This window comes from Agrilus planipennis, unplaced genomic scaffold, assembly GCF_000699045.2.
Source record: "Agrilus planipennis isolate EAB-ADULT unplaced genomic scaffold, Apla_2.0 scaffold346, whole genome shotgun sequence".
Taxonomy (NCBI): Eukaryota; Metazoa; Arthropoda; class Insecta; order Coleoptera; family Buprestidae; genus Agrilus; species Agrilus planipennis.
Window position 1 is genome coordinate 133,062 of NW_020439031.1, and position 5,266 is coordinate 138,327.

The 5,266-nt window shown below is 26.8% G+C and overlaps 1 protein-coding gene and 1 long non-coding RNA gene across 5 annotated transcripts in view; one reads left to right on the forward strand and one right to left on the reverse strand.

Annotated features, from left to right (window-relative positions):
- Positions 1-5,266, reverse strand: part of LOC108742691 (actin-like protein 6B) — a 31,541-nt gene that overhangs the window by 5,842 nt on the left and 20,433 nt on the right. The window lies entirely within an intron of this gene.
- Positions 1,766-3,043, forward strand: LOC108742692. The gene is made up of 3 exons (XR_001938709.1): positions 1,766-2,016; positions 2,086-2,172; positions 2,225-3,043. It is a non-coding gene; the product is annotated as an uncharacterized LOC108742692 (long non-coding RNA).

Consider the following 5,266-nt stretch of genomic DNA (forward strand, 5'->3'; position numbering starts at 1 on the left):
GCAGTATTATAGCATGTGTGAAAATTGAGATAAGAATATAAGTACATTTAATTGAAGCAGCATGAAACTGTTATGAAATACAAAAAAGTAATTTATTGTAGGCATGGATGAATTTCTTATTATATGCAGTGTACAGGCAACAATTTTGAAGTGTTTTGGATTAAGTATAATTTAATAACTGATATACAATCTTTAAGCGTAGCATAAATTAAAATGTTTAATCAGTTTTTCTGTAAAATAAAAAGGAATTACATTAGCTATATTATTAATTACGAATTTTAATTAACAAATTGTCCTTAATTGTATGGCTTGATGTAAGAAGTTTCAATGCAGATGTAGAAACAAAAGTTATTACACTATAGATATAAATAAATATTAAAACTCCTAGTCCGGATATCTTTTGTATATCGGTAGGATACGATAAGAAAATTACCAAGGTTTCTACCTTTCCACTTTGTACTGTATCCTCTGGTTCAAAAAAAAGAATCTATTACAATAGTTATGGGTCATTACTCATAAAATATTATTAACACCCAAAATGTGTCATTTATGGTATAATATGCATCATTTGCTGCAAGTCAGCACTTTTCTATTTTTCTTTTTTATTCATCATCAGCTGTCGTTTGTATAACGTCACAATACTGTTCCTAAACTTAGCATATGCAATTACTTGCTGATGTAACAATAAAATAAAAACACTATTTAATGGTAAAACTTTCTTAATAAAAGTGTGATAAATAAAAAACCAAAAAAGTTTAATTTTAAGTAATATTTTAATAAATTGTTCGAAATGTTTCAGAAGCAAGAATTAATATTCATCTTTTAAGTGCTTAATTCAAATAAAAGAATTACTTTTTTATATTTCAAAAGGGGTTTTATTATGCTAATTAATAATTATTTCTGCATAAATAATGGCTTAATTTATTAAAAATACAATAAATATAAAAACCTCTTTTCTTGAAATATAAAGCAGCAATCCTTTTATTTAAATTATAACCATCGTTTTGTTTCATAATTATCCTATCACCTAAGTCGGAAACAATTACGACAAACTTTTCATCATTTTCACACACAACGAAGAGTACCTACACATCGTGTAAAATATTACAATCTTTTATTATTGTAAAAAGTTTCTAGATACGGTATATCGCTGATGAATCATTGACAGTTATTAATTTAAAGTAACTTGTTTATAACTTAAGAGAACACAAAGTTATTGCGAATGAATTAGCAAATATTGCTAATAAATTTGAAAATAATTTATATATTCCACCAAAAACCATTTTTTGATGTCTCAATCAAATAAGACCATCTAGCTAGACAGTTTAGTTATAATAAGAATTTACAGTCAAAACAATTTTAGTTAATTGATATCTCAAATATGATAGTTCTATATTTAATGTTTCCATTTGTATTTTATTTATTGTACCGACCCATAGTAGTTTTCAAATATTATAAAATATTTCTCAGAAACAAATTAATTATAAATTTTACAAAGGCTATTTGGCAGGCAAAATTTATCTAATTTATAGCTTTAAATGCTCAATTTGTAACAAATTTGAAATATTAAAAGGATCGTTTTAATTATATAATTTTCTCGAATTCATAAACTTACTTTAATAACTAAAAAATGCAGTGTAAACTCTAAATTATAAAATGATATTATCGAAAAATTTTAACAAAAAAACTGGTAAAACGTATATATTTTTTAGTTTATACATTTTACAAATATTTCTTATTAGACTTTTGTTATTACTTGTTCCGGTCATCATCAAACATTTTCAAAATTATGCAGTTCTAATCTATCAGAAAAAGTATATAGAAAGCCACTACATTGTAAAAGCCACAAATTATCATTGAATACCCTATCTGATAAGGTCTAATTTTAAAATAGAATTTCACTGTAAAATTTTAGACGTGCGCAGATGCGACAGCGGCAGATTGCTTTCGATCAGACGTCGCGTCGGGACGCTAAATTATTCCTCGATAGAATATCTTACATAGGATACGACATAAGTATATAAACCATCCTATTATATAAATACAACAAACAATGTACCATTTATATCCTTTTTTTGATTAAAGGTAAATCTTTGTATAGAGCTTTACATTTGACGTGTTAACATCATGGTTTCAAGAAGGGCATTTTTTCCACATTTGTCGAATAAGACGGTAATCTAATGAATGTGACATAAACATGTTAATTAATTTGTCTTTTTTGTAGGTCAGTTTGATACTTTTAAGTTTATTTAACAACCGTAGAACGGAGGTCTACCCATATGCTGTTCATTCAAGATATTTTTCACGGTGTAATGTTATAAGATAGAGGTACCTTCTGTCAATGATCGTTCTGTTATTGAAAAGACGCACTCAATGTGTTCCCTTTTTTTAAGAACTTATTCAGTAGTTAGTTCCGTTTTTTTTTTTACTACCTGGAACTTCCTTTTAGTCGACTCTTTCCTTTGTAAACATACGTAAAGACCGTCATGTATAAAAAAAGGGAAATAACGAAAGCGAGATCATTATAACTACATAGGCTGAATTAGGCCAATCCAGCGAAAAGAGCTGGGTGCCAAATTTTAACCTTCAGAAAAATTTAAAGGCATCAACCTAATTAAAACCAGGTGATCAGTTTCATTAGAAACACGCGACATTAGTTTAGATAAGATCAAACGAACATTTTTTAGACTATATTTGCAATCGCACTAACCACTTTTAATTCTGGTTTAAACTTAATGTATATTTTAACTACAGAAACTTTTTAATTTTAAGTTGTTACAATAGTTAATAATTAATTTTATGAAAGCAGTATTATAGCATGTGTGAAAATTGAGATAAGAATATAAGTACATTTAATTGAAGCAGCATGAAACTGTTATGAAATACAAAAAAGTAATTTATTGTAGGCATGGATGAATTTCTTATTATATGCAGTGTACAGGCAACAATTTTGAAGTGTTTTGGATTAAGTATAATTTAATAACTGATATACAATCTTTAAGCGTAGCATAAATTAAAATGTTTAATCAGTTTTTCTGTAAAATAAAAAGGAATTACATTAGCTATATTATTAATTACGAATTTTAATTAACAAATTGTCCTTAATTGTATGGCTTGATATTTTAATTTGTAATTTATTTAATTTTCGTATAAAGAACAGTAAATAACTATTGCAAATATTATTTTAAAATATTTTGAAAAATTGAATTCAATAAAAGTACTTGACTTATAAATAAATATTGTTTTATTTATCGAATCACGTAGTACTGAAATATAATTTATATTATTAAATTGACGTTTTAATTAATATATTTTAACATATACCTAAACGTTTGGCTAATTTGCCTTATCGTGGTCAAGCTTCTCTGCGTTTCTATTTGCGATTAGTACAAAAACAATTGTTAGATTTTTTTTTATTAATACTGAGGTAAACCAGAAGTACTACATTTTTTACTTAGGGGATAAAGTACAAATGAAACAGAAGTTTAATCCTTCCTTTGTTATATCCAACCCTCCAGTTACCCCTGGAATGGTTTAGAACGAAGGGGGGCAATTTTAAAATTCGAATTCACAAGTATCAGAACTTTGGTGTACGCCGTTGCGTAAGTGTGAAATTTTCGGGTTAAAAGTTAAGGGAAATAGCAAAATTTTTATTTAAATACGGACTCCATTTTGGCGTGGGTGCTGAATAAGAAGGCGGAGCAATGGGCACCAAATGAGGTGGTCGCACCAGGTAGAGGGTGATTTTTTCATGTCCAAATGGACAGCTAACAGGATATTATTTACTAATATTATCCTTCAACGAAAAATGAACCTTCATTAGCTCAGTCAAGCCAAATTATTATTAGTTAAATCTATTTGTTGTTATTTCAAATGTGCACGAACTTCCCGCGGTGTTTATTGTGACATTTAATTTGTGATTGTGATTGTTACTAAAACGTGCAATTTTATTTTTTATTCCAAGTGCAACAAATGTTTTGTTTTTGTTACTTTAAATGGAAAAACACGTCACGTAAGTACACAAATTTTGCCATATCGATTTGCGTTAACACACACGTATAACCTCAACTTTTACCTCGTGCTAACATTTTTTTTTATTTCTTGTAAAAGTTTTGTTCGGTTGGCTTTTAGTTTAAACCGACGTCCAGATGAATAATTTACAAAGTTTATAGGACAATTAGAACATAAACTTTAATCGTGAAGTTTATACAAATAATTCAAAACTGTGTACTTAACATTGCTCTTCTTAATTGAAAATTATTTATTAATTTTTGAAAATATCATTCATTTATATACGACGAAATGCCAACGTTAATTTTAAGACATTTCTTTCTGTTCTTATATGAATTCAAAAAATTACAATTTTCATGATCCTGACGGTGAATTGTGAATTGTAAGTTACTAAAAACTAAATTTATGTACGCATTTTTGGAATAACTTATTAGTGCATTTTATATAATACATGGTGATATAGAGCAAGAAGTATAAAATTTTAAATTCGTAGGTAAACTAATTTTCCGGGAATGATAGCCATAACCTTCTAAAATTTTGGATTATTTTTGCTAAGATTCTTTACTGATTAAACAAATTAATACAAAAAACACGAATAAGTATCTATACAACAACAATTAGAACGTTATACAAAAATCGGAAAATTTTCTTGCGACTTTTAAGTTATAAACAATTAGCGGTTTTAGATTACCTCTAGTGTAATAATGAAATAAAAACAACGAAAATATAGGAGAGAATAAATGATAAATGCTTTTAATGATTAGAATTACTGTAATTGTTATCAACGCATTTTAATTTTTCCAAATCTATTATTAAGTTTATGATAACAATTGTAATTCAAATTCTATTCTAACAAATTAGTTTTAGAAAAGATATCCCACGTAATATGTGTCACTATTAATTTTGTTTTCTGGCATAATTTTTATTATCCTTTTTTTGGCAAGTTTACGTAAAAATTGTACCTTTCTAATCAGTAAAATGCAAATTATTTACATTAATCATTAATGTACAAAATTCACCCATTACCAATTACTTCTGTCATTAGTAATGTAAAAAATTTATGTTAACTGTCATTACTTTTGTAATGAGAGTATCTAATGGAAAATGTCCCATTAACCATTGCTTTTTTTCTTACTCTAATTAAAATTTCCTAATATTTTTTTATGAATGGAAAATATTTTCATTAACTATTGTCCTTTTTTTTAAGAGTAATGGACCTGTCTACTATTAAATAATACTATTTATACAATAGTTA